This window comes from Pistacia vera, unplaced genomic scaffold (assembly GCF_008641045.1).
Source record: "Pistacia vera cultivar Batoury unplaced genomic scaffold, PisVer_v2 Contig67, whole genome shotgun sequence".
NCBI classification, from domain to species: domain Eukaryota; kingdom Viridiplantae; phylum Streptophyta; class Magnoliopsida; order Sapindales; family Anacardiaceae; genus Pistacia; species Pistacia vera.
In genome coordinates, this window is record NW_022196523.1 from 962,808 (window position 1) to 982,872 (window position 20,065).

A 20,065-nucleotide genomic window follows, 5' to 3' on the forward strand; every position below is an offset into this window, starting at 1 on the left:
ACTCAGTATTGATTATACAAAATTGAAAACGCTCAAAAACTAGTGCTCGATTCACCCACAATCGAGGTCCATTATCGGTGGCTAAAAAACTGAGTAAAACGGGGTATCGGGCCTATACGGCTTTCTGCTCGTTTTGTCATCAGCTTTTCGATGATGTAGACCCTATTGTATGAGTAAACTTAGTATTGATTATAAATTATTGAAAATGCTCAAAAACTAATGCTCGATTAACCCACAATCGAGATCTATTATCGGTGGCTAAAAAACTGAGTAAAACAGGGTATCGGGCCTATGCAGCTTTTTGCTCGTTTTGTCATCAGCTTTTCGATGAGGTCAACCCTGTTGTATGCCTAAACTCATTATTGATTATACATAATTGAAAATGCTCAAAAACTAGTGCTCGATTTCCCCACAATCGAGATCTATTATCGAGGGCTAAAAAACTGAGTAAAACAGGGTATCGGGCCTATGCGGCTTTCTGCTTGTTTTGTCATCAGCTTTTCGACGAGATTAGTCCTGCTATATGTGAGAACTCAGTATTGATTATACAGAAATGAAAATGTTCAAAAACTAGTGCTCGATTTCCCCACAATCGAGATCCATTATCGGTGGCTAAAAAATTGAGTAAAATGGGGTATCAGGCCTATGCGGCTTTCTGTTTGTTTTGTCATCAGCTTTTTGATGAGGTTGACCCTGTTGTCTGTATAAACTCAGTATTGATTATACAAAATTGAAAACACTCAAAAACTAGTGCTCAATTCACCCACAATCGAGATCTATTATTGGAGGCTAAAAAACTGAGTAAAACGGGGTATTAGGCCTATGTGGCTTTCTGCTCGTTTTGTTATCAGCGTTTCGATGAGGTCAACCCTTTTGTATGCATAAACTCAGATTTATTATACAAAATTGAAAATTCTCAAAAACTAGTGCTCAAATTCCCCACAATCGAGATCTATTATCGATGGCTAAAAAACTGAGTAAAACGGGGTATCGGGCCTATGTGGCTTTCTGCTCGTTTTGTCATCAGCTTTTTGACGAGGTCGACCTTGTTGTATGTATGAACTCAGTATTGATTATGCAGAACTGAAAACGCTCAAAAACAAGTGCTCGATTCACCCACAATTGAGATCCATTATCGGTGGCTAAAAAACCTGAGTAAAACGGGGTATCGGGCCTATGCGGCCTTCTGCTTGTTTTGTCATCAGCTTTTTTACGAGGTCGACCCTATTGTATGCGTAAACTTAATATTGATTATACATAATTGAGAACGCTCAAAAACTAGTGCTCGATTCACCCACAATCGAGATCCATTATCGATGGCTAAAAAACTGAGTAAAACGGGGTATCGGCCTATGCGACTTTTTGCTCGTTTTTTCATTAGCTTTTCGACGGGATCAGTCCTACTATATGTGTAAACTCAGTATTGATTTTACAGAAATGAAAATGTTCAAAAACTAGTGCTCGATTTCCCCACAATTGAGATCCATTATCGGTAGCTAAAAAAATGAGTAAAATGGGGTATCGGGCCTATGCAACTTTCTGCTCGTTTTGTCATCAGCTTTTCGATGAGGTCGACCCTATTGTATGCATAAACTCAGTATTGATTATACAGAATTGAAAACGCTAAAAAACTAGTGCTCGATTCACGCACAATCGTGATCTATTATCGGTGGCTAAAAAACTAACTAAAATGGGGTATCGAGCCTATGTGGCTTTCTGCTCATTTTATCAACATTTTTTTGATGAGGTTGACCCTATTGTATGTGTACACTCAGTATTGATTATACAAAATTGAAAATGCTCAAAAAGTAGTGCTCGATTCACCCACAATCGAGATCCATTATCGGTGGCTAAAAAACTAAGTAAAAAGGGGTATCGGGCCTATGCGGCCTTCTTCTTTTTTTGTCATCAACTTTTCGACGAGGTCAACCTTGTTGTATGCATAAACTCAGTATTGAGTATACAGAATTGAAAATGCTCAAAAACTAGTGCTCGATTCATGCACAATCGAGATCTATTATCGATGGCTAAAAAACTGAGTAAAACGGGGTATCAGGCGTATGCGGCTTTCTGCTCATTTTGTCATCAGCTTTTCGACGAGGTCGACCTTGTTGTATGTTTAAACTTAGTATTGATTATACAGAATTGAAAACACTCAAAAACTAGTGCTCAATTCACCCACAATCGATATCCATTATCGATGGCTAAAAAATTGAGTTAACGAGCAAAAGCTGCATAGGCCTAATACCCTGATTTACTCAGTTTTTTTGCCGGTAATCGATCTTGATTGTGGCTGAATCGAGGACTATTTTTGGAGTGTTTTTATTTTCCGTCAAATCAATACTAAGGCTAGGTAAGCAATATGCTCAATTCTATACCAAATCTGGCAATAAAATGAGCAAAAAGCCATATAGGTCTGATACCCCATTTTACTCAATTTTTCAACTGGTAATAGATCTCAATCATGGATGAATTGAGGACTATTTTTGGAGCATTTTACTTTTTGTCTAATTAATTCTAAGGTTAGGTAAACTTCATGCTTGATCTCGTTGGAAACCTAATGACAAAAAGAGCAAAAAGCTGCATAGGCCCGATACCCCGTTTTACTCAGTTTTTCAGCCAGTAATGGATCTCGATTATGGGTAAGTCGAGGACTTTTTTTGGGGTGTTTTAATTTTTGACCAATCAATACTAATGTTTGGTAAACAGCATGCTCGATCTTGTCAAATACTTGGTGATAAAACGAGCAATAAGCTGCATAGGCCCAATACCCCGTTTTATTTTGTTTTTCAGTCGGTAATGGATCTCGATTGTGGGTGAAGCGAGCACACTTTTTTTAGTGTTTTATTTTTTGTATAATCAATACTAATCTTAGGTAAACAACATACTTGATCCTGTCTCAAATTTGATGATAAAACAAGCAAAACGTAGCATAGGCTCGATACCCCCTTTTACTCTGATTTTCAACTGATAATGAATCTCGATTCTAGGTGAATCAAGGAATTTTTTTTTTTAGTGTTTTCTTTTCCATCTAATCAATACTAAGGTTAGGTAAACAACATGCTTGGTCCTATCCCAAATCTAACAATAAAACGAGCGAAAACCCGCATAGGCACGATACTCCATTTTACTTTTAACTGGTAATGGATCTCGATTTTTGGTGAATCGAGGACTATTTTTTTAGCATTTTCTTTTCTTTCTAATCAGTACTGAGGTCAGGTAAATAGCATGCATGATCTCGTAAAAAATCTGATGATAAAACGATCAAAAAGCCGCATAGGCCCGATACCCCATTTTTCTCAATTTTTTTAGCCAGTAATGGATCTCGATTGTGGGTGAATCGAGGACTATTTTTTGAGCGTTTTATTTTCCATATAAATATTGAGGTTAGGTAAATGGAATGCTCAATCCTATCAAAAATCTGATGATAAAATAAGCAAAAAGCCACATAGGCCCGATACCCCATTTTACTTAGTTTTTCAGCCGGTAATGAATCTCGATTATGGGCTAATCAAAGACTATTTTTTGAGCATTCTCTTTTCCATCTAGTCAATACTGAGGTTAGGTAAACAGCATGCTCAATCTCATCAAAAATCTAATGATAAAACGAGCAAAAAGTCACATAGGTCCGATATCCTGTTTCACTAGGTTTTTTGTCAATAATGGATCCCTATTGTGGGTGAATCAAGGACTATTGTTGGAGTGTTTTCTTTTCCATCTAAACAATACTAAGGTTAGGTAAACAATATGCTCAATCTTTTTGAAATTTTGATGGTAAAACAAGCAAAAGGCAACATAGGCCCAATACCCCATTTTACTCAGTTTTTCAGCTAGTAATGAATCTCGATTGTGGGTGAATCAAGCACTATTTTTAATGTCTTCTTTTATGTATAATCAATACTAATTTTAGAAAAACATCATGCTTGATCTTGTCGAAAACCTGATGATAAAATGAGCAAAAAGCCGTATAGGCCTAATACCCCGTTTTACTTAGTTTTTTAGTTGGCAATGGGTCTCGATTGTAGTTGAATCGAAGGCTATTTTTTGAGCATTTTCTTTTTCATCTAACCAATACTGGGGTACGGTAATCAGGATGCTCGATCTCATTGAAAACCCAATGATAAAACAAGCAAAAAGTTGTATAGGCCTGATACCCCGTTTTACTCAATTTTTTAGCCGGTAATGGATCCCGGTTGTAGGTGAATCGAGGACTATTTTTCTAGCATTTTCTTTTCCATCTAATCAGTACCAAGGTGAGAAAAACAACATGCTTGTGTTAGAGTAGATGCCCTAGAGCCAATCAAATATTGTAGATGACTCTTTGTAATAATGTTTATTAATCAATAAAAGGCCTTTTATTCTATATCGTTTGAATCATATTGGTATGTATTGATATATGTCCTTAAGATGGTGGAACCATGACGAGGACATCAAGTGTTTCAAATCTTGATAATGAGAACCCTATGTCACATATGGTGTGTTAGAGTAGGTGCCCTAGATCCAATCAATTATTGTGAAATTGACTCTGTAATAAATGTTTATTTATCAATAAAAAGGCATATTCTTCTATATCGTGTAAATCGTATTTATATGTAATATTATATGTCCTTAGGATGGTAGAACCATGACTACGGTATCAAGTGTTTCAAATTTTGATAGTGAGAACCCTATGATTACATATGGTGGCCATTCTAGAAACATTTGTAGCCCTACTATTATTCTAACCAAGGACACAGATAATACGGTAAGGCTATCATAGTGTTAAACGACTGATAATCCGAGGATTATACTATTTTATTTAGGTTTTTTGGCTAGATTTTAGATACTTCTTTGTTTGTTTATGCCTGAATTGCTACTTAATTCTATATATTTTATGTTTCAAGCCGAAACGTGCATTTTTAGCAAATAATGAGTGAATTGGAGTTTCTAGACCCAGAAGCAAGTGAATCTCAGAATTTGGGAAAGTTCTGAAGTAGAGTTGAAGCACTATGAAATTTGTTCCCATGGGAAAGCATCGAAGATGAAAGATTCAAGCAAGGAAGCAAGCAGAGGGCAATTCTGTAAATTTAGAATTTTCCAGGAAGGTTCACCACAGCAAAAGAAGCTAGGCATGAGATTCACTTGAGTTCGTCGCTGCGGCGAAGTCTGCTAATTTTGTTTTCTCCAAAACGCACAGTTTTATTTTAGGAAAGGTTTTAGGTTTTTGGGGGAACTATATAAGAAATCTGACATTTTGGTGGAGGTTCGTCCGGGTTAGAGTAGCTTTTACATTTGGAGAGAAGTTTTGAGCTTGAATCTTGTGGATTCTTCAACTAAGGGAGATCTCTACTCTTTCCTCTGTATCTCACTATGTTGATTACTAGGTTTATTTTTTTTTTTTTTTTTTTTTTTTTTTTTTTTTGTTAATTTAGTTATGAACTAACCCATTTTGGGTTAGGGTTTTGATGTAATTCGGATTTCTATGGATTAATCAATTGATGATTGTTGCTTTTATATTCTATTGCATAGATTGTGTGATTATTCTAATTTTTATTGATATTAATTGTTGAACATGATGAGATTGAGAAATGAGTCATGTTGAGCGTCTTGGATAATCACCATTGTTAATTTGAATGCTAGAGATAGATTTGAGAAACAATGAAATCAATCTAGGATTCCATTAGCTTAATGAACTTGGATTTGTTAATCTTTAATTTGTTGGGTGCAGAAGATTAATAAGGAAAAGTAGGAATTCATAGCCTAAGAAGGTATGTTTTACAACTTAGGGAATTCGGTTTACAATCCGTGCATATGAGTGTAAAAGTAGCATAATCCACATAATTAATCCATAGAGTCCGAATGAAGTCAAACCCTAACCGTTTGTTTTAATTGATATTACTCTTGTGTTAAATCTTGCTTTAAGAATTTAGTTGTTTTTACATTTAGTAAATTTTGCTTTCAGTTTAGTTTTATATTATCCCATAAATCCAAACAATATTCAGTTTCTCCAACTTGAAAACTAATAGGAATTTCAGTGCTTAGCAACTAATCCTCGTGGGAACGATACTCACTCATCACTTTATTACTTTGTGCGACTAGTGCACTTGCTATATTTGCATATTGTAGTAACAACGCATCAAGTTTTTGGCACTGTTGCCAGGGATTGATTTTTGTGTTAACATTGAGTCTTTCTTGTGTTAGCTAGATTGGAGTTTATTTTTTATTTATTTTTTGTTTTAATTGTGTGTTAGTTTAATTTTTATTGTTCTTTTCTGTGAGCTTGTGATCGCACTTTTTCTCTCTTTCTGTGTAGTTTATGTGAAGAGCAAGACGTTAGCCAGTGGTTCCTGTTGGTCCAGAGATTGAGAGAACCACTAGAAGACTTAACAGAGAGAGAAAAGAACGAGAGGCTATAGCTGAACCAGAGGCCATAGTCGTTGAGATGGCAGAAAATAGAACATTAAGGGAATTCTCAGTTCCCTCAGTTGATGGCAGTGGGTCAAGTATTACTAGACCAGCTGTACAAGCCAACACTTTCGAAATTAAGCCGACAATCATCCAGATGATCCAGCAATTGGTACAGTTCAAGAGAGATTTGAAGGAAGATCCAAATCTGCACATTGCAAATTTTTTGGAGATTTGTGATACTTTCAAGTCAAATAGAGTGTCAGATGACGCCATCAGAATGAGATTGTTCCCTTTCTCATTGAGGGATAAAGCTAAGGGATGGTTAATGGCACTACCATCAGGAACGATCACAACATGGAACGAATTAGCACAGAAGTTCCTGACCAAACTCTTTCCTCCAGCAAAATCAGCGAAATTGAGAAATGATATCACATCTTTTCTATAGAAGAGTCTGAATCATTATATGAGGCATGGGAAAGATACAAGGAACTACTGAGGAGGTGTCCACACCATGGGTTGCCAGTTTGGATGCAAGTCCAAACGTTTTACAATGAATTGATGGTTAAGGTGCAAACCATGGTGGATGCAGCATCGAGAGGAGCATTGCAAAATAAGACACTAGAAGAAGCTCATGAGTTGCTTGAAATTTTAGCAAGTAACAACTATCAAAGACCTAATGAGAGGGTGCAGCTAAAGAAATCTATGGGTCTTCATGAAGTTGATGCATGCACGGCTATTTCAGCCCAACTTACAGCACTTCAGAAACAGTTGGGAAGTATGCAAGTAAATTCTATTCAAGCTCCTCAACTAATTTGTGAATTTTGTGTAGGTGGTCATGCGAGCAGTCAATGCCAAGTGGGGAACACGTTTGCTTTAGTGTCTTCATCGTCAGAACAGGTTAACTACTTGGCATGAAATTAAAGGCAACCGAACAATCCGTACTCCAACACATATAATCTTGGTTAGAGGAATCATCTAAACCTATCTTGGGGCAATCAGAATCAACGAGATCAGCAAAACAATCAATGGAACCAAAGAACGATCTCAAACAACCAAGCAGGGGTGAACAATCAACTAGGAGAGCAAAGAGTGACAAAATTGGAGGACATGTTTGGAAAGTTTATGCAAGAGACCACAAGTTTCATGAATGAGACCAGGACGAATTTCAGAAACCAAGGGGCGTCTATTCGGAACTTGGAAGTACAAGTGGGTCAATTGGATGATAAGCTAAATGAGAGACCACAGGGTTCCCTACCAAGCAACACAGTGACTAACCCACGTGAGCAAGTGAATGCAATAACTTTGAGAAGTGGGACAGTTTTAGAAGAGGTGGAACAATCAGGGAAAGAAGGAAGCCTGTCAAAAGAAAAGGAAGATTCCGATGAGGAAGTTGACGAAGAAATAATTGTTGAAGAGAAACCAAACAGTTCTAGGGAAGATGAACAAAAGCGGGAAGAGAGGCAAAGACAAAAGAAAGAGAAATTGCCACTCCCCGAGATACCACTAGAGTTGGCACATCACACACCTTTGGTGCCTTTTCCTCAAAGGCTCATAAAAGAAAAACATGATAAACAGTTTATTAAATTTCTTGATGTATTTAAAAAACTGCACATTAACATTCCCTTTGCAGATGCATTACAACAGATGCCAAGCTACGCGAAGAAACAGTGATGCTTATGGAGAAATGCAGTGCTATTCTACAGAAGAAGTGGCCACCAAAACTTAAAGATGTAGGGAGTTTCACTATCCCTTGTGTTATAAGGAATATTACATTTGATAGGGTTTTGTGTGATCTAAGTGCAAGCATAAACCTTATGCCTTTTTCTGTTTTCAGGAAATTAGGAATTGGTGAAGTGAAGCCGACAACCATATGCTTGCAGCTTGCAGATAGATCAATAAAGCATCCGAGAGGCATTGCTGAAGATGTGCAGGTTAAGGTGGACAAATTTATTTTTCCTGTAGATTTCTTTGTGTTGGATATGGAAGAAGATAAAGAGATTCCTCTCATCCTAGGATGACCATTTCTGGCTACCGGAAGAGCTTTAATTGATGTTCAAGAGGGGAAGTTAATCATGAGGATGCAAGATGCGGAAGTGACATTCAATGTCCTTGAGTCTCTGAAAGTCTCACCGAAGCAAGAGTCATGTTTCAAAATTGACTCCGTGGGTCAGTCAACAATTGAAACTTCCCAACTTAACGATCCTAATTCGACAATTAAAGGATACACAGTCAAGTCAAGGCAATTCAAGGAGGAGGACCACAACCTAGAAATGTTTACATCATTCCGAGATGGACCACAACCGAGCATGTGTCTTCACAAGGGATGGATTCCTCAACTCAAAAAGGGTGAGGGGAAGTCAAGAAAACGAAAAGCTGTTGATAAGAATGCTCGAGCCATGAAAGGAATGACCAAGGGATGGAAATGGGTGGCTAAGCTCTCAACAAAGGCCTCATGTGACAAAAATCATCAACAATTGAAGCCTCGGTGCAAGGACAATGCTCAGGAGTTGATGTATTTGGATAGTCCGGATTGACATGAGGACTTGAGAAAGCTGAGCTTTCGACTATAAACAAGCGCTTCTTGGGAGGCAACCCAAGTGTTTTCATTTGTTTGTCATTTGTTTAGTTGTTATATGAATTAGAATGATTTTGATTTCGTGTGTTTTTGGGTGTTTCAGGTGAAATATCGAACTAAGGTGAAAAAAGGAAATTTTCAAGATTTCACCGCGACAAAGTATTTTCTTCGCCGCTGCGAAATGCATTTTGCACAAAATGGAATTTGAAAAGTCCCAGATTTAGCCACGACGAAGTTTGTTTTTCACTGAGGCCGCGTGCTCCCTATAATTTTTCACCGTGGCAAAACAATTTTCTTCACTGTGACAGAAAGAGTTTTGCGAAATTGAGCTAAGGGAATTTCACCGCGGCAAAGCATTTTATTCGCCGTGGTGCTATAGGCTCTGGAATTTCTCGCCACAGTGACAAAAGTTTCTTCGCCGTGCCATCGACTAGGTTAATAGTTGTTCGTAATTGAAGAACTTTGCTGTGACGAAAACTGTTTTTTATAAATAATGAGTCGCGACTCTTCAATTCGCGAAAAATTTCAAAACACATCTGAGAGCCTAACTTTTCCACCTTAAATCTAGAGCTTTTCAGTGAATCTCCATCACTTTTCTTCACTCCTTAACCCTCATAAACACCAAAACAACTCATTTCAGCAAAGATTTGTGCGAAAAATTGAAGAAAATTTTTGAAACCCTTGGTTTTCAAAAATCGAGGATCTTGCATTTTGGGCCGAGATTGGTGAAATCAGTGGTACAGTCATCTTGGGTTTGGTAAGATTTCAAGTTCTCCAACATCTAGATTGCTCAATCTTGATTTTAGTGCTTTAAGTTTGACTATTTTGTTTGAATGTGTTGAGTTAGGTTTGGTGAAGTTGTGCTTTGAATTGAAGTAAAGAAGTGTAGATCTTGATTTGTGTGGTGTTAATGAGGTTGGATCTTTTATTTGGGAGTGGTTTGTTGAGTTTGGAAGAAGAGTGATTTTGGGGGTCTAGGCACAATTTTTTGAAATTTTGGTGTCTTTGCAGGATTGATTATGGTAGGTAACAAGGGTAGTTAGAGTTGAATTGTCTATTTAGAATCTTAGTTTGGGGGTACATTAGAGTTATCGAACCAAAAATGCCGCTCAAAGTACTGTCCAAGGGTAAAGGAAAAGGAAAAAAAGTGGACAATAGATTTGTGAGTGATAAGGCTCGGCAACAATATGAAGAAGCAATCAAAAGGAAGGGTAAAGGGTTTATTACTGAGCGTGGATTGACCGCGGACGAACAGTGGAGTCAAGGGAGACGTTGGGAGTTATTTATTAGTGAACCTGCACATGCAGCTGTAGAATCGATAGTGAGAGAGTTTTATGCCAACCTCCCTGAGTGTGATCTTGGGCATGTATTTGTGAGTAGGGGTGTTCGGTTCCGGGTACCCTGCACTTTTTGAAGGAACCGGAACCAGAACCGAAACTGACGATTCCTTGAAATTTGGAACCAGAATCGGAACTGACGGTTCCGGTTCCTAGGTACCCAGAACCAGAACCTGTAACAACGGCTCCGGTTCTAGTTCTAGGTACCCTGTAAAATTCATGACCCCCCAAAAGTTTTTAAAATGGCAAAAAAACCCTTAAAAATTTACAAATACCCCCCCACTTGGCACTTGTTAACAAAAATAAAATTACAAATTATAAATTCAAAATTACAAGCTTCATTACTTTGTAAAGGTAGATTCTCAAAAGTGAAACCAACTTACTTTAAATGTTATGAAATATAAATATAAATGTATTCACATTACTTTTTCTATAAAAGTTTTTATTAACCCCCCTAATCTTTAATTTTATTTTATATTAGTCTTGGTTCCTAGTTCCTGGTTCCGGTTCTGATTCCTAATTATAAGAACCGGAACCGGAACCATACAGTAACGGTTCCAAAGATTTGGAACTGGAACCTACCCATTGACGACTGGTTCTGGATAGGAACCAGAACCAAACCCAGGGTACCCGTCGGTTCCGGTTCCTACCGATTCTTTTGAACACCCCTATTTGTGAGAGGTATTGATGTGCCATTTAATGCGAAGGTCATCAATGATTTTTACCACTTGCCTTCGATTGACCGTGATGAGTATCTGGAGTTTAAGAAGAAACAATTTGAGGAGGATGACATACTTATGGTCATAGCAAAACCGGATACCCCTTGGGAGGTTTCGAAGAAAGGAAAGAAGAGCATTAAGTGAACTAATCTGATATCTATGGCCAGGTTGTGGCGGTACTTTTTGTGTGCTAGGGTGATGCCGGAAAGACACTATAGTTCAGTAACTTTTGAGAAGGCATTGCTGCTTTAGTCCATTGCCACCGGAAAGAAGATGGATGTGGGGAAGATTATCATGACTAGTATATAGAATGCAGCCCAACCAAGGCGACGTAGTTTCCGCTTCCCACATCTCATCACCAAGCTGTGCACTCGAGCAGGAGTAGAGAAGACGAATGATGAACCACTTATCCATCTTGCCTCAATTCTCGACACAGCCTACTATCGTAAGCTACTTGGGCGTACTCCTAGAGAAGAACCTAGCTCCGGAATAAAAAGACAAAGAACCACTGATGCGTGTTTCCTACAACATGCAATATGTAGCAAGTATACTAATTGCACAAGTAATAAAATGATGAGCAAAGTATCGTTCCCACGAGGATTGTTAGCTAAGCACTAAGTCTACTAATCTTATCAAGTTGAAGCAAACTACTTCTTTGGATTGATGGGAGCTAATTGCAATTAAACTTAACAATAAATTTTAAACTAAAATTTAACTAAGATGGCAATATTAAAACACAGATAATCAATTCAAGTAAAATAGGTAGGGTTTTGACTTCATTTGGATTTTATGGGTTAAACCTAAAAATTACACTACAATCACATTCATACGCAATGGTTGTATTTACCCTTAATGCACTTTTATGGATACTTATTTCATATGGATTTGTATGAAAAGACCATTATACCCTTGGTTACCGTTTACATCATTTAACCAGATCAATCAACTTTATGACCATTCTACCCTCATTACTCTTCAATGACATCATCCCTTACACTTTATAATGGCCACATCTCAAAATACATGTAAATTGACCATTTTACCCTTCCATTCAAAAAAAGATAATTATTTGAAAAGGTAAATTTCATACCTTAGGGCATCAGAATAATAACGCGGGGTTTACACGGCTTTCTGCTAATTTTGTCATCAGCTTTTTGAAGACATCAACCCTGTTGTCTGAATAAACTTAGTATGGATTATACATAATTAATCATGCTCAAAAACTAGTGCTTGATTCACCCACAATCGAGATCTATTATCGAAGGGTAAACAACTGAGTAAAACGGGGTATCGGGCCTATGTGGCTTTCTGCTCGTTTTGTCATTAGCTTTTTGATGAGGTCAACCCAATTGTATCCATAAACCCAGTAATGATTATAGAGAATTGAAAACACTAAAAAACTAGTGCTCGATTCACCCACGGTCGAGATCCATTATCGGTGGCTAAAAAATTTCTGTCGGATGGATGTCGGCGTGCGAGGAGGAGTGGTTACACTGTCCCTGATGTTTTTGATGACTTTTGTTTATGTTATACATTTTGTGTAAAAATGTATATGTTTGTAAAGAGTATGTATATATGTTTTAATAAAAGAAAAATTTGGGCCCAATTTCTTTATGTTATTTTATATGTATTTCATTATAATCTTTTGCGTAGTAGTGGCTATTACATGATACCCTTGTCATGGTTCTACCATTCTAATGACATATATCAATACATACAACTATGGTTTACACGATATAGTAGATAATGCCTTCTACTGATTAATAAACATTATTACAAAGAGTCAGTTCCATAATAATTGATTGGCTTTACGGCACCTATTCCAACAGATTCATCAGAAATGAAGATCCATTATTGGCTAAAAAACTGAGTAAAACGGGGTATCCGACCTATGCTGCTTTCTGCTTGTTTTGTCATCAGGTTTTTGATACGATCAACCCTCCTGTTTGCCTAAACTCAGTATTGATTATACGAAAAAAAAAACGCTTAAAAACTAGTGCTCGATTCACCCACAATCGAGATCCATTATCAGTGGCTGAAAAACTGAGTAAAACGGGGTATGGGCTTATGCGGCTTTCTGTTTGTTTTGTCATCAGGTTTTCGATGAGATCGACCTTACTATTTGCCTAAACTCAGTATTGATTATACGAAAGAGAAAATGCTTAAAAACTAGTGCTCGATTCACCCTCAATCGAGCTCCATTATCTGTGGCTGAGAAACTAAGTAAAACGGGGTATCGGTCCTATGCGGTTTTTTGCTCTTTTGTTATTAGGTTTTTGATGAGGTCGATGTTACTGTTTATCTAAACTTAGTATTGATTATACAAAAAATAAAACGCTAAAAAACTAGTGCTCGATTCACCCGAAATGGAGTCCATTATTGTCTGAAAAACTGAGTAAAATAGGGTACCAGGCCTATGCGGCTTTCTATGCGTTTTGTCATCAAGTTTTTGATGAGATCGACCCTGCTATTTACCTAACCTCAGTATTGATTATTGGCGTGCTGTCGTAGGCACCCAGAATTAAAACCCTAAAAATACACGTAGTAGTGTGAGTAGGAATCGTTCCCACGGAGAGTGTCTAGCCGAGTTTTATGTTACGTGAACCAGTATTTTTTAACATGATACATACACATTCATACATAAATCTCTACTCAAAGGAGTTCTTACATCTCAACTTGGGTTGGATTTACTTACCTTGTGAATAAGTGGCTTCTCTAACACTTCTCCTTCCCTTTTGTGGCCTAGCTTTTCTCTATAACTTTAAACAATAACAATATAAGACTTCAACACAACTATAAGCAAATTTACATCTAAAGCAAGAATCCTTACCTTAGGATGCTTTAGATGAAATCTCTACTAAAAACTACCCAAAAGCTCCCTAAAGCTCCTTAGAAATCTTGAAAAATTGAATGAAGAATTGAGAGAACTTAGAGAATGAGAATGGCTGTGGAAATGGGTGAAATGAAGGGATTACTACACTTAATCCCTTATTAGCTCAATTTACATTCAAACATTCCCATTTTACCCTTGCTCTTTTTAGAAATTCCATCTTTACCCTTTAATTCTTTGCAAATACACCCTCATCTCCAGTACATTCTCTACTAAATTTTCTTACATTTTACTCCCCACTTTTCCTGCTAATTAGGGGTAGAAGAGTCATTTTACCCTTATGGAGAATTCTCTAGAAACTTAATTAAACTTTTCTGTTGTCCCTTCGCTATGGCGAAGCAATTTCCGTCGTCTCGGCAAAAACTTACAGAGTCGACACCGCAATTACAAAGCCAATGTCACTGCGGTGAAGACTATTCTTCGCCCCGACGAAGACTGTAATTCCAAGATTCCTCAAGTCTCAACCAATCTCAAAGCAAACACTCAACCAACCATGACAACATACAAACTCAATTGAAGCTGAATCAATGAACGTTTAAGTAATACAGCAAATCTTAACTACATACCTTAAGTGGGGCGTTACACATTTGCTACCAAAACTCTATTTCTCCTCTTAACAACTCCATTTTGTTGAGGAGTCCTAGGTGCTAAGACTGTTGAGAAATTATGCTCAATGCCATGCTCATTGCAATATGATTCAAACAATGTGTTTTTAAATTCTTTTCTATGATCAGTTCTAACGCATGTAATTGCATAGCCTAATTGATTTTGCAATTTCCTAATCAATGACAAGAATGATTTGAATGCATCATTTTGTTAGTCATTGGTGGGGTTTGTGTTAGTAAACGGTCCCGTATATGCAGCGGAAACAAAAATTAATATAACAGGATCGTTTACATGAGCCAAGATCAAAGGTATAATTTTACAATTCATATTAAAGCAAAAATCTGCAGAAATTAATAATCTGTGTTTAGAAACCATACGCACGTTTGGAGGCTCCACCACAATTGTCTTTGAACGTTTTGCTACCAATCCAAGTGTAGGATCGAACCCACGTAGTCCACACGAAGACAATCTCAAAAGAACCAAAGAGGTATTTGCTAGATCCTCTTTGGCTTCAAGATTAAGAAGAAAAGAAATCAAATTGAATTGATTTAGGCCAAAGAAAGGTTTCTGGCGTGGGAGTGTCAAATGGGGCTGTTGTGTGTTTTATTTTACCAGGAAAAATCAATTCTACTTATTAATTAACACACACTTTTCTTTTTTATAGTAAAATAATCAAGTTGCCCTAATCCCATACGGAATAGGGTTAGGCTCCAACCCAAACGCCCCATGTTGCCAAACACTCCCAATTTGATTTATTTTATTTTCCATCATTATCTCAATTAAAATATATTTAAATATATATTAACATTTAACAATAATGATAATATATTTAAATATGTGCGAACACACATTTAAACGTAATTTCACTTATTTAATTTTTCTAACAAATTAAATAAAGGCTACGACCTCAGCAAATTTAATTGCACTGTGAAATTACCAAAATACCCTTTCGCCTTAAAAGACGAAAACGCCCTTCTTTCTTCTTGCATCTTAAATTGTCTTCTATGTGTGTGACCCTTAGGCTCCTCATCATATCGGCAGTGTATAGTATTGCGATTAACACCAATTAATCGTCTCACTAATACACAGACCAAGATTGGCCCCTAGCAAGGCATCATGGCCACCCGATAGATTCGGATTCAGCAAAGTAGCTACCTGTCAACGATATGGTTACCGTGCAATTCGATCCTTTCATCATACGTTATCTCGACGAGACGAAGGCATAGAAATAGTGTCAACCTTCGGTTACTCTCGATATTATTTATTCAGTTTCTGGACCAATGACCCGTATTATAAACTGGATAGAGCAACAACTCAATCCCACTGTGGCCACAGTTTTAGTGTCATTGCCATATACTGAATTGCGCCGTGAGATAACTTTCTCCCGTACCCGGGAGTGATAAATCCTCTGTCAATCCACCATAGTCTTGATACACTCCTTGATGCAGCCAATCACCACCGTATTGACAGCTCTGAAAAGAACTGCGTTAGGCTAGTGTCAAACTACACCAATCGGTGCACAAGGCGCTCCGGTGATCTCAAGTCTAAGGATCACATGCACCACCATTCGTTAGAGGATTTGTTCCATAGACACTGGGGTTACCATCCATATGGAATCCTCTGGTGGGTCAGTCCAGTGAACTTGTTGTGGTGTAATCGCCTACAACAAACACCCATGTGTTGCACCAGGTTGTCACCAAACAACCTTGACAAGTGAGATCAGTCACTGCCTTTCGACAGGGTCGTTCAACACTATGATAGCCTTACCGTATTATCTGTGCCCTTACTTCAGAATAATACTGGGGCTACGGACGTTTCTAGAATGGCCACCATATGTGCTCATAGGGTTCTCACTATCAAGATTTGAAACACTTGATACCCTCGTCACGGTTCTACCATTCTAAGGACATATATCAAAACATATTGCAATAATAATGATTTATGCGATATAAAATAAAATGCCTTTTATTGATTAATGAACATTATTACAAAGAGTCAATTCTACAATAATTGATTGGCTCTAGGGCATCTACCCTAACAGTTTGCACAACAGAAATAAAAATAAAAATCCCTAAATAGGAACATGAACCCAAGAAAAACTTATAAAACTAGTGCTCGATTCACCCACAATCGAGATCCATTATCGGTGGCTGAAAAACAGAGTAAAACTGGGTATTGGGCCTATGCTTGTTTCTACTCGTTTTGTCATCAGGTTTTTGACGAGATCAACCTTGTTGTATCCCTAGACCTAATATTGATAAGACAGAAAAGAAAACACTTAAAAATTAGTGCTCGATTCACCCACAATTGAGATCCATTATCGGTGGCTGAAAAACTGAATAAAACAGGGTATTGGGCCTATGCTTCTTTCTGCTCGTTTGGTCATCAGGTTTTGGATGAGATCAGCCTTATTGTATCCCTAGACCTAATATTGATAAGACAGAAAAGAAAACGCTCAAAAACTAGTGCTCGATTCACCCACAATCAAGATCCATTATCGGTGGCTAAAAAACTGAGTAAAACGGGGTATCAGGCCTACGTTCTTTCTGCTCGTTTTGTCATCAGGTTTTCGATGAGATTGACTCTGTTGTATGCCTACCAAACGAGCAGAAAGCCGCATAGGCCCGATACCCCGTTTTACTCCGTTTTTCAGCCATCGAAAATGGATCTCGATTGTGGGTGAATCGTGCACTAGTTTTGAGCGTTTTCTTTTCTGTATAATCAATATTAGGTCAAGGGATACAATAAGCCTGATCTCATCTAAAACCTGATGACCAAACGAGCAGAAAGAAGCATACGCCCGGTATCCCATTTTACTCAGTTTTTCAACCACTGATAATGGATCTCGATTGTGCGTGAATTAAGCACTAGTTTTTGGGTGTTTCCATTTTTGTACAATCAATACTGAGTTTGGGCATTCAACAGAGTCGATCTCATCGAAACTTGATGACAAAACAAGCAAAACCTGCATAGGCCCGATACCCCGTTTTACTCAGTTTTTCAGCCACCGAAAATGGATCTCGATTGTGGGTGAATCTAACACTAGTTTTTGAGCGTTTCTTTTCTGTCTAATCAATATTAGGTCTAGGGATACAATAAGGGTGATCTCGTCCAAAACTTGATGACCAAATGAGCAGAAAGAAGCATAGGCCCGATACCCTGTTTTACTCAGTTTTTTAGCCACCGATAATCGATCTCGATTGTCGGTGAATTGATCTCTAGTTATTGAGCGTTTTCTTTTTTGTATAATCAATACTGAGTTTAGGCATGCAACAGAGTTGATCTCGTCAAAACCTGATGACAAAACGAACAGAAAGAAGCATAGGCACGAATACACCGTTTTACTTAGTTTTTCAGCCACCGATAATGGATCACGATTGTGGGTGAATCAAGCACTAGTTTTTGAGCGTTTTCTTTTTTTGTATAATCAATATTAGGTCTAGGGATACAATAAGGCTGATCTTGTCCAAAACTTGATGACCAAATGAGCAAAAAGAAGCATAGGCCCGATACCCCGTTTCACTCACTTTTTCAGCCACCGATATTGGATCTCGATTGTCGGTGAATCTAGCACTAGTTTTTGAGTGTTTTATTTTCTGTATAATCAATATTAGGTCCAGGGATACAATAAGGTTGATCTCATCCAAAACCTGATGACCAAACGAGCAGAAAGAAGCATAGGCCCGATACCCCTCTTTCTGCTCGTTTTGTCATCATGTTTGGGACGAGATTGACTCTGTTGCATGCCTATACTTTTTATTGATTGTACAGAAAAGTAAATGCTCAAAAACTAGTGCTCGATTCAGCCACAATTGACATCCATTATCGGTGGCTGAAAAACTGAGTAGAACAGGGTATCACGCCTATGCTTCTTTCTGCTCGTTTTGTCGGTAGGTTTTTGACGAGATCAGCCTTGTTGTATCCCTAGACCTAATATTGATTATACAGAAAAGAAAACGCTCAAAAACTAGTGCTTGATTCACTCACAATAGAGATCCATTATCGGTGGTTGAAAAACTGAGTGAAACGGGGGTATCGGGCCTATGCAGCTTTCTGCTCGTTTGGTCATCAGGTTTTCGACGAGATTAGCCTTTTTGTATCCCTTGACCTAATTGATTATACAAAATGGAAAACGCTCAAAAACTAGTGCTCGATTCACCCACAATCAAGATCCATTCTCGGTGGCTGCAAAACTGAGTAAAACGAGGTATCGGGCCTATGCTTATTTTGCTCGTTTTGTCATCGAGTTTTGGACGAGATCAGCGTTGTTGTATCCCTAGACCTAATATTGATTATACAGAAAAGAAAACACTCAAAAACTAGTGCTAGATTCACCCACAATCGAGATCCATTATTGGTGGCTAAACAACTGGGTAAAACGGGGTATCGGCCCTATGCGACTTTCTGCTCGTTTTGTCATCACGTTTTCGACGAGATTGACTCTGTTGCATACCTAAACATTGTATCGATTATACAAAAAAGAAAACGCTCAAAAACTAGTGCTCGATTCACCGACAATCAAGATCCATTATCGGTGGCTGCAAAACTGAGTAAAACGGGGTATCGGGCCTATGCTTATTTCTGCTCGTTTTGTCATCGCGTTTTTGACGAGAACAGCCTTGTTGTATCCCTAGACCTAATATTAATTATACAGAAAAGAAAATGCTCAAAAACTAGTGGTCGATTCACCCACAATCGAGATCCATTATTGGTGGCTGAAAAACTGAGTAAAATGGGGTATCGGCCCTATGTGACTTTCTACTCGTACTGTCATCAGGTTTTGGACGAGATCGACATTGTTGCATGCCTAAACTCGGTACTAATTATACTAAAAAGAAAACCCTCAAAAAATAGTGCTCGATTCACCCACAATCGAGATCCGTTATCGGTGGCTGAAAAACTGAGTGAAACGGGGTATCGGGCCTATACGGCTTTCTGCTCGTTTGGTCATCAGGTTTAAGACCAGATTGAATCTGTTGCATGCCTAAACCTTTTATTGACTGTACAGAAAAAAAACGCTTAAAAACTAGTGCTCGATTCACCCACAATCGAGATCCATTATCGGTGGCTGAAAAACGGAGTAAAAAGGGGTATTGGGCTTATGCTTGTTTCTGCTTGTTTTGTCATCAGGTTTTTGACGAGATCAGCGTCGTTGTATCCCTAGACCTGATATTGATTATACAAATAAGAAAACTCTCAAAAAATAGTGCTTGATTCACCCACAATCGAGAGCCATTATTGGTGGCTGAAAAACTGAGTAAAACGGGGTATCAGACCTATGCGGCTTTCTGCTCGTTTGGTCATCAGGTTTTCGACGAGATTAACTCTGTCGCATGCCTAAACTTTGAATTCATTGTACAGAAAAAAAAAGCTCAAAAACTAGTGCTCGATTCACCCACAATCGAGATCCCTTATCGTTGGCTGAAAAACTGAGTGAAACGGGGTATCGGGCCTATGCAGCTTTCTGCTCGTTTGGTCATCACGTTTTCGATGAGATTGACTCTTTGCATACCTAAACATTGTATTGATTATACAAAAAAGAAAACGCTCA

At 38.0% G+C, this 20,065-nt stretch overlaps 1 non-coding gene across 1 annotated transcript; it reads right to left on the bottom strand.

Annotated features, from left to right (window-relative positions):
* Positions 1-6,799: 6,799 nt before the first annotated feature.
* Positions 6,800-6,905, bottom strand: LOC116112904. Its single transcript, XR_004125327.1, has one exon. It is a non-coding gene; the product is annotated as a small nucleolar RNA R71 (small nucleolar RNA).
* Positions 6,906-20,065: the final 13,160 nt, after the last annotated feature.